This window comes from Helobdella robusta (genome assembly GCF_000326865.2).
Source record: "Helobdella robusta unplaced genomic scaffold HELROscaffold_32, whole genome shotgun sequence".
Taxonomy (NCBI): Eukaryota; Metazoa; Annelida; class Clitellata; order Rhynchobdellida; family Glossiphoniidae; genus Helobdella; species Helobdella robusta.
The window spans coordinates 1,428,151-1,439,407 of record NW_008704589.1 but is presented as its reverse complement, the minus strand read 5'-3'; positions in this window follow the sequence as shown (position 1 = coordinate 1,439,407).

Here is an 11,257-nt window from a genome sequence, read left to right as displayed (position 1 = left end):
AATAGACAGAAAAGCACAGATACCTGATAATAAGCACCTGGATACAGGCGAATAACCATACATCCTAATTCTCACCCTCTCTCTTTCTCTCTCTTTCACTCTCTCTCTCTCTCTCTCTCTCTATATATATATATATATACAGCACATAAAATATAAGTGTAACAGAAATACTTGAAAAAGGTGGTTATATTAATACGTACATGAAATTATAGTGTAGGTGGGTAATAGAACAATACATACATTACACAGATGACGATACAACTATACAACAAAATTATGCAACGCATTAAAATATAACACGACCCACACACACACTAACACGCACATACACGCACACACAAGAACACTACTAGCAACAATACATCAAACTAACCCGTGTTCGAATGCGGAAATAATAGCAACCTAGATGGTCTATATACAATATACACACTGCACATGCAAGCAAGTTGGTAGGTATCCAATCCAACAATTTAACTGGAATGTATGATGTTAATGCAGAGGAATTTGGGAACTGGAATGTGTGGAATTACGTTGCAAGCTAAATATTTACTAATTGTCTCATTTCTACGCGAAGAAACATTTGAAGTGGAAAATATTTTTAATTAGTGGAGGAAGATTATGAATGATTCAAAACGTTAAAAGATTAAGTGGGATTCAAAACGTTAAAAGATTAAGTGGGATTCAAAATGTTGAAAGATTGAGTGTGATTCAAAATGTTGAAAGGTTAAATGTGATTCAAAATGTTGTCATTGTTTAATTTTTGCATAAATAAATTTTTAATATTGCGGACTCAGTGGTGGAAAATGGTAAGTTATGTTTGAAAAAATTAGTATTTAAAACTTAGAATAACAAAAATTTTTAGAGGTAGAAAAAGAAGAAAGAGCCTCATTGAATGATGTTAAAATTAAATAAATCTTGCTTCTGAACATTTAATAAATAATTTATTCGATCTCAATTCAATGATACTCAATATTAAAACATTTAAAAACTTTAAAATAGATAATTTCATTTATGTCGTGATGATTTTATTGCTTAAAATGTTTATTGTATATTTGTCAAACGAAAAAAATTTGATTATAACTTAATTGTGAAATTTTGAAAGAATTGAAAGAAAAAAATAATAGGGCACTTTGTGATGGAAATGATTTGAAGTACGGGCACTCTACGCTTAACGTTCATCATCATTCACTGACGGATTTGTATGTCAGTTAGCATTACACGTGTTGTTGTTCGTTTGACTATGAGTCGTGCGTTGTGAATACGTCGGCCTCTACCTATACACTTCAATTCGTCTACTGTACCTTAGGTATAAATTTTGTTATATTTCGTTTTATTTTGTAATGCAGTAACAGACTTTTCAAAGAGCGAATGTTTCGGTGAAGATGGTTTTTATAAAATTTAATTGAAAAAATTGTCAATGCACTGAAGAAAGAGAAGAATATAAGTATTCACATATGTTACAGGTGTGCCCCGTAATATAAATAGATAATAATAATAATAATAATAATTATTATTATTATTATTATTACTATTATGAACTCGTCTGTAATTGTTAGCGAACTTAAGAATGGAAATGAGCTTCTGTAGAAACAAAAACTAAACAACTGATCGAAAGTTCCTGGCGTAAAAACATTTTATTGTTTTCAGCGACGGAAAAAACTAAAAAACTAAAAAAAATAGAAAAAAAAATTGACACAAAAACAGTAAAAACCATCGGAAGAAAACAATGTGAGGATGAGAGGATGAGAGATAAAATATTTTCGTTGTCGCTCTCTCCATCCATGACAGAGATAATCCGTCTCTATACTAAAACCTTTTTATTGCCCGGCTCCTTCGTGAAAATATTAACAAATAACTTTTGCTAAGTTGCTCTTTGATCCTTTTGCATGTCTTGAAAAAATGGGAAAATGAGGGAGAAAGTGATGAATAAAATTGGAAATGAGGCAAAAATATACGAAATTCGGATAGAAGTGTCAATTCCTACCCTACGTCAGTGCCACTTATTTGATTTTTGCTCCTCCTCGTTAAAAAATGTTTTCTGCCCTTTTCCATTTTTTTGTTTGATTTTTACTTTTATTCCATCCATCATTCATCGCGTCATTCAGATTTTCATTTTCTTTCTTTCATTACTTTTTTTTGTCTCATTCATCCACTCATTCGTTCAGTCATTCACTCTGTCACTTGTTGTCTCCTTAATGAAAGTGTCCTCCCATCCATTCATCCACTCACTCTTTTATTTATTCATTCATTCGTTCCTTCACTCAATCATTTGTTCATCATTCGTTTGGTCAGACGGCATTCTTATCAATTTGTTTTTTTTTAATTTTAGATAAAAAATTGAATCATAATTAATTTTATTTCATGTATGGTAGATGTAGACTGTTTATATAAGGTTTGTTTTTAAATTGGTTTTAACGTCTATCAGTTATTTGTACTTCAAAAATTTTTGAGTAATTTTAATTTCATATTAAAATTTCACAAATTTTTGTTAGATCTTCACAGCTGCACGTCACAATTGTGATTTTAAAAAAGTTTGAAGAAGAACTGCGAATAATGAAAACGTCATCTGCTTAAAAATTCTTCCGCAGAATTAATTTATTGCTCAATCCTTATTCATTCAACATTTCTACATTCTAAATTCATTCATTCACATGCTCACGCTCGCTCACTGACTGACTGACTGACTGACTGACTCGCTCACTCACTCACTCACTCACTCACTCACTCACTCACTCACTCACTCACTCACTCACTCACTCACTCACTCACTCACTCACTCACTCACTCACTCACTCACTCACTCACTCACTCACTCACTCACTCACTCACTCACTCACTCACTCACTCACTCACTCACTCACTCATTCACTCACTCACTCACTCACTCACTCACTCACTCACTCACTCAATCACTCAATCACTCACTCAATCACTCACTCACTTTCACTCCCTCAATCACTCACTCACTAACTCAGGACTAAAGTATCTTTTTTAATTTGTATCTTCAGCAATCTCATACGTTCCATCAAGCTTGCGGGGCGCTGGAGCGTGCTGGAAAGCGTAATGCGATGAATTAATCTGCTTTGCTCAACCCTAATTTATGTCCTTTAATCACGTTTAGCTACTGAACTGTGGCATCCAAACAAAGCTGACTGCTTACTCATTTGTTTGTCTCTTAAACTTCGATCCACTTTTTGAATTTTAAATTTCAAAATTTGAAGCTTCGTATTAATAATAATAACAGCAAGCATATTGAATTTGACAACTGGACAAAATATTTGTATTTGAAATATTTTATAGACATTTTTTAACAAGGACGCCTCACAAAATATAGTCAAAATGGTACAATTGTAATAAAAGACAACGCTTGGGCAATGTTCTTATCATGTAATTAAATATGATTGAAGGAGTTTTCAAAAGTAAAAAATAAGAATTTATATTATTTGATTGTTAAAATCGTTTTTTGTTTTAAAATTGAAAATGAAGTGCAGTTAAAAATTGTAATATATAATCGCTTAATAATTTTCAATTAATTAAAAGGACGTCGCGTTAAGAGGACCTCTATTTCGATAACATTAATTCACTCAAAAGGCTTTTAAAAGTTAAAAATTATTTTTCCAATCAGTTGAGAAATAACTTTTTAAATTTAAAAAGGTATATTATAAAATTTTAAGAAACTAATAAACATAGCATTTATTAGAAAATTCAATAACTGCAATTTTTGACAAGGTTTCATGAATCGAGAATATTCCCTAACCCCTTCCTAGTTTTATCCAGTACACAGATTAAAAAAAGATTTAAAAAAGGTTAATAGTCTATTACGCTCTTCCAAAACAGATGCCACTGTTCCAACTTTGCTATTGCAAAATGTCACATGGAAAATTTGCAAAATGAGTTTCATTTCTACATTTACATTAGAAGTGAGATCTTCCGACAATTTCCTTGTTCAAAGCCTACCAGATAACGATTTCTTTCTTTTTTTCTTCTTAGAGATGCATCTTAGTTGGTATATCATAGCTGATGCCATGGATTTTTAGAGATCGAATTGACATTTCAATTCCTTAACATTTTAAAAACTTGAAAATATTGTGGTTGATTTGTGTTTAATGCAGTTATTTCATTATTCATCTATTTCGTCCATAGCTTTCTTTCTCCATCATCATTATCATCATCATTATCATCATCATCATCACCGTCATCATCACCGTCATCATCACCACCACCATCATTGTCATCATCACATCATCATCAACATCATCGTTGTTGTTGTCATTCTCATCATTATCTTCATCGTCATCATTGCCATCATCATTATCATCATCATCGTCTTCGTTATCATCATCTTCATCATCATCATCATCATATGCAATGAAATAAATGTTTGATCTGTTTTCAAGGCAGTAAATCAGCAAGCGTTGCTAAAGGAAATGATGTTGAAAACTTTTTAGTTTATTACAACTGCCGCCACTACTACTACTACCACTATTGCAACTACTGCTACTACTGTTACTACTCTTCTTACTACTACTTTTTCTTCTTCTTTTACTACTACTACTACTCTTACTACTACTTATTTTTCTTCTTCTCCTACTACTACTACTGCTACTGCAACTACCACTGCTACTCTTACTACTACTCTTACTACTACTGCTACTACTACTACTACTACTACTGCTAACTATGACTGCAACTACTACTATCACTACTGCGTTCACTACTTTAAATTAATATGGTTGAATGATGGGTTGGTCAATTTTTTGTTCTTTGCTTTCTTCTTTCTTGTTGCGTTTGTTGTTTTCGTTGTTGATGTGTTGATGTCGTTGTTGTTGTTGTTGTGGTTGTCATAATGTTGATGTGTTGATGTTGTTGTTTTTAATATAGCCATGTATATCGTTGTGTTGTTGTCAGTGGTGATATGTTCTGGTTAATGATTTCAGTTGCTCTTTTGGTGAATTTGTTGCTGGTAATATTTTTGTTTTTCTTTTCATTATAACATATTGTTTCGTAGTTATTGTTGCGCTGTTGTTATTGGTGCATTATTGTTTTTGTTGCATTGGCTTTGTAATGGTGCTAGTGCTAATTTTGCCTGACTATCTGATTTATTAAACATTCCCACTATTGCTCACTGAATTAAAATTGTTTTTAGTAGAAATTCATATTTGTTATTTGGCTGTTGTTGTTATTGTTTTTAATGTTATAACACCATTGAATATTATTTATTGTTGTTGTTGTTAATGTCATAGCAGTATAATTTGTTGTTGTTGTTGTTGTCAATGTCATAGCAGTATAATTTGTTGTTGCTGTTGTTGTTAATGTCATAGCAGTATAATTTGTTGTAGTTGAACTAATAAATCGCTTACAACATTGCCATTGTGGTCATGTTTTTGTTGTCTACCTACATTATCGTCAACTCTCCCCTAGAACATTGCTATTCAGATCAGATATATAGCATGACATGAACGCCTATGAATACTGCACTCTCAACCCAGTATTTATTCTTATCTCTTCATTTCCTTCTTGTTCTCTTGCGCGAGTTTTATATCTACGAGTTTAGTATCATTTGTGTATTTAGGTTTAGTTATTACTATGATTTTTAATTTTAATATTTTAGTTTTCAGTTTAAATGTCGAAAAACCTGATATTTATTTGTGTGAAAAATTGTAAAATCGTCAGTAAATAAAATTTTTTGTGTAATATCTTGGCATAAAATTTTGAGGAATTCAAAAATTAATATGTTACATATTCATTATTTCGCGATAGTCGCTTAGTTAGTTTGTTGTTATTAATTAACATCATCAGTGTACTTATGTATAATTTTGAATGGCTGATATTATCAAAGAAATATAAATACAACGACGCTAATGAATAGCTCTTTGTAAGGAAATTTACAACCAAACTCCTCCAGAAATAGATCAGGTTAACTCAATTCAGAATGTTGGAAGGAGACCATAATTTATACAGTATTGTATAAATTCTACCGAATTCACAATGTGCATGATATGAGTAAAATTTGAAATTATAAATAAATGTTGGTGTTTATTTGACATCATGATGGTTGATAGGAAGAAATAAAATGTTGAAAACCAACAACATTCAAGTAACATCGTTAAATATTGCAAAGCCGAAACATGGTAAAATTGATCTGACAGCAAAACTAAACTAACAACCACTAATCCACTAACCCAACAACACCAACATGATCAAAAAAACAACAACATAAACAACAAAGTTGTGATAACGTAAATAACAAAGACAGTGAAATAAATAACAAAGTAGACAACATAGACAACAAAGTCAACAACAAAAACAACAACATCAACAACTATTACGGACGCCATACCATAAATAAATTGCTCTTCAGATTAACAACTTCTTTTCGTTACGTTACACACTATCCAAAAACTAAAAGTAAAGAAAATATTTTTGTGACGTCATGACTAACCTCGACTTCCGGCAAGCTCTATTTTACAGAGAGGCTATCTTGGGGTCATCGAAATGTAAACACGTGTGCGCGCATGTCCGTATGTGTTTGTGCGTAACCTTCCTGGTCACGTGATTTTTTTGCTTGTTTTCATTTGTAATTGTGTTGTTGTCATTGTTTGTAACTGTGTTGTTGTAGCGTTGTTGTGCTGCTGTTGTTGTATATTTTTCTTGCTATTTGTTTTGTTTACACTGCAGTTGTTTAGTTTTTTTTGTGTGTCGTTGTTATAGTAGAAACGGTCGTTAGGTTGAATTATTTTCAATAAAATTTCTTGAACAGCTGGAAGATGTGTTGTGAATGAGGTAGGTGTGCGTTCATATTCCATGATGTTTTTGTGTGGTCTTCGCTCTTGATGATTTTTATATTAGTGTCATAACTCGTAAAAATGTGGCTCTGATTAATAATTATTAACTTCATAAACACATAAGCAAACAAACATGCACGCATTCTCTCCCTCTCTTTCTCTCTCTCTCTCTCTCTCTTTTGATTGATTGATATAAACTTGGCCATTTTTTATAAAACAACTCAATCAATTAATCACAAAAATTTGTCTAGCGCGATTCAAAATGACAAGAAATATTCATTATATAAACCGAGTATATTTGTTATTTTTCTGACATTTATTTCAAATGAATCTTTCACGCTTTTTTTAAATATATTAATCAAACCTAAGAAATAATTTATTTATTTAAATTTCTTTGCGCTAAATCATTTTTTATTCATGGTTTTTCGCGCTACATCAGTTACTCTGAAAGTGACGTTGAAATGCACGGACCAATGAGCCATCCATATGCAAACAAGAATTTACTGTACATCGCTCTTTCTGACGTCATAATGTGACGTAGGCAATCAACTAATTAGACGGATCTCATTGGCTGGTCGCATGAGTCATGCCGTCGACCTAGTTGTTGTTGTTGTTGATGCTGTTGTTGTTGTCGTGGATGTTATAGTTGGTGTTGTTAGTTTATGCTGGAAATATTTGTTAGTTGTTAGTTTGATGTTTGTGTAATTAATTTTTTAGTTCATTTGTTGTTGTGAACGCTACTTTTAGAGTTTTGTTGATGATGCTGTTGAAATTGTTGTTGGAAGTGTTGTTTGCGAATGTTGGATGTTTTTGTTGCTTGTTCAGTTCTATTTGATATTCTCGAAGTTTTGTAAATGTGCGAATTTGTTTATTTTGAATGCTTTGTTACAAAATTGCTCAACATCGTTCAATTGTTGGTATTCTTAAGGCATTTCGTTTTTGTATTTTAATATGGTTAAAAAATATTCAAAAGTGTTGAAGACGTTGAGATGTTGTTGCCGTAACGTTGCAACGTTTCCAATTCAATTGTTAATGTTTTTGCTGGTGTGCTTGTTGTTATTGGGAATGATTCTTCACGATCTTTCCGAAGATTTCGATGTTTGCATACTTCCTTGAAAACACTCTTTGATGTTGTTTATGTATATTTTATAAAGATTCAGTTGAACTAGTTGATGATTTTGTCAAGATTATTTTGTGATTTCGATGATATTATTAGTCTTGATGCCGTTGTTGATGTTGTAGTTGATGTTGTAGTTGATGTTGTAGTTGATGTTGTAGTTGATGTTGTTGTTGATGTTGTTGTTGATGTCGTCTCGTTGTTGTTGAGGTCGCTGTTGACTTTCTTCGAGGTGGATTACAGTTGTAGGAGGAGGAGGAGGAGAAGACAATCAGGTTTGTTTGCGCCTGGACTACTGCGTGGACAAACAAACATCTATTGACTCAATCAACCTTAATTCCAATCTGCTGTCTTGTGCGTGAGTCTTTGTAAGTATGTCTGTGTGTTGTCTGTCTGTCTGTGTGTGTGTGTATAGTTGTATGTGTTTGCTGGTGTTTGTACCATACCTGGCTTTGTTGTTTAGGTATTTATTTTGTTTTGGAGAATAAAGAAAAAGCTGAAATTTATCTAAAGAGTGTGTGTCGTATGTATAGAAGGCAAGTAAATTTGAATGAAGCTGTCTGCCGGGTAAGTATGCATAAACAAAAAATATTTTCTCTTCTTGCATCTACACGTGCATGCAAGCGTGTGTGTATGTTTCTCTTTTCTTTGTATGCTTGTTTGTATCCATGTGTAGTTGAAGTTTGCATATTTATGTATTTGTGTACGTGTGTATTGGCACTGTTTTTGGGTTCCGTTATAAATTTATTTTCATTTCATTATTAATGTCATCATCAGGATAACTTTGGTCTACAGTGTTGGCATCATCGTCATCAACGATGTTACATCATTAACATTATTAAAACCGTCACAAGTTTGAGAACGAAAATTCCAATTAACGGTTCCCAGTAGCGAAAGCAATGAAACGCGCCGGTATATATTAATTTGAATGGTTTACAGATGTTAATGAAAAAATGATTTTAAATAAAGAATTTGATGAGTTTAAAGACAAACAGATATAATAACCAATTAATAAATAAATCAAGAAAGAACAAATAATTAAAAATATAAAAACGAGTAAAGAATGCAGAATGAAAAAAGAATAAAAATATTGAAAATTTTGAAGGCAGGCACTTCAGCACTTCATGCAAGGAAATGAAGAGAGAAACACGCGGAGCCGTGCCATGCAATCCCATATTACTTGGTTACGCTTCGATGGACATTCTCAAACATTCTAGAACTTTCTAGAATATTCGAGAGAAGAAAAAACATTCCGAAATTGAAAACTTACATCGCGAAAAAAGTTGACTCTGACGTATGTCATATCACGTGCATTCACTTGTCAATACAGCCTGAAATGGTGATGATGATGAAGATGATGATGTAAATGATGATGGAGATAATGATGAAGATGATGGTGTAAAGGATGATAAAGATGATTATGTAAATGATGATTATAATTGTTATAATGACTTCACGGCAAAACGGCAATGGTAAAATGTTAATAGTGGTGACGATAATACTAATAATGACTACGTTGTTACTGCTGCTGATACTCTTACTACCACCACTACTTCTTTTACCACCACCACTACTACTTCTACCACTACTACTGCTGCTTCTACATCAACACAACAACAACAAAAACATCAACAACATTAATAACCTTAATAACAGCAGCAACAGTAACAACAACAGTAACAACGACAACAGCAGCAACAACAACAACATCATCAACAACAACAACATTAATAACAGCAGCAGCAACAACGACCACAACAACAAAATCACATTAACAATAACTTCAACAGCTTTAACATAACAGCAGTGAGAGTAATAATAAGATGTAAGCAATATAATTACATTTAAAATGACATCATAATAACTAAATAATAATAATATAATTGATGATAATGAAAACGATATGAATGATAATAATAATAACAAAACAACAATAGCAATAATAACAAAAATAATAAGAACAACAATATTGACGTGACACATCATCATTTATATGATGTTGGCTGGATGACATCTTGTCAATGTTCTCAACCGATAAACTCGACCTTGCTGTTGTTACTGTTGGTGTTTTTGTTGTTGCTGTTGTTGTTTTTGCTGTTGCTGTTGTTTTTGCTATTGTTGTTGTTATTATTATTATTATTATAACATTAATAATCTTGTTGTTGTTATTATGTAGTTGTGGTAGTTTGCGTTGTTTTTATGACATTGTTGCATTTGTTGCTGCTGCTGTTTGTTGATATGTTTACGTTGTTGTTTGTGTTTCACTCTGTTTATGTTGTTGTTTATACTTATGTTGTTGTTTGTGTTGTTGCTTCTACTGTGTTGATCATGTTGTTTTTGTTGTTGCTGTTGTTCGTACTCATGTTGTTGTTGTTGTTGCTGTTTGGGCTGTTAGTGTTTTTGAAATTTTTTCTTCCATATATTGTTAGTACTGTCTGTTTTTTCCATGTTTTAGTTGCTACTATTAATGTTGTTGTCGCTAATATTGATGATATTTTGTTGTTGTTAATGTTTCAGCTGTTAATTTAGTAGTTGATGTCATTGTTTATGCATTTAGTTTTAATTCGGATGTCTATTTTGTGGTGAAAATTACAATTGAAATGTTATTGTTACTGTTGCTTACTTTGTGTCTGCGGTTGTTGTAGTTGTGGCATTTGTTGTAGTTGTTGCAATTGTTGTAATTGCTGTTATGATGAGTATATTTTTCTTTATTTTTCTTACTTTGTTCAGTTGACGTTTTGTGTTGATGACACGTCCTTTGTTAAAACTGATGTCATATTTCGTTCTTTGTTCGGTGATGCTTTTCTTTGTGTGGTTGAATTTTGTTGTTGTTGGTTGGTCGGAACGCTTTCCATATTTTATGAATGTAGTTGTAAACAAATAAATAAGTAAATATCTAATAAATAGATATATTAATGAATGAATATTATTTTTAATCATAATGATGACGTTTGTCGGGTCTGCGGTCTGCTGACACAAATTGAAAAATATTTCCATGTTGAATATAAATCGTCGCGTCAACACTAAATAAAAACAACAAAAACAATATTTACAACGACAAAAACAACAACAAAATCAACATTTACTGTAGCAGCAGCAGCAGCAGCAACAACAACATTAACCGCAACAATAAATCTCTCGCTTATAAGAAAGTCGCCAAAAACAATGCGTACAACATCCTAGCAGATGTTACTAACAATTGTAACAAGATTTCAACCAGCTCCAACAAGTGAGAAAATTCCACAAAACATTCTAAGTCACTATTGTTGGTTCTGTTTCCGCCTCAAGTGGCCATAGATACCTCTACTTTCTTTTCCAGCAGAATATGATTATCATATTTGCACGGCTCAACCAC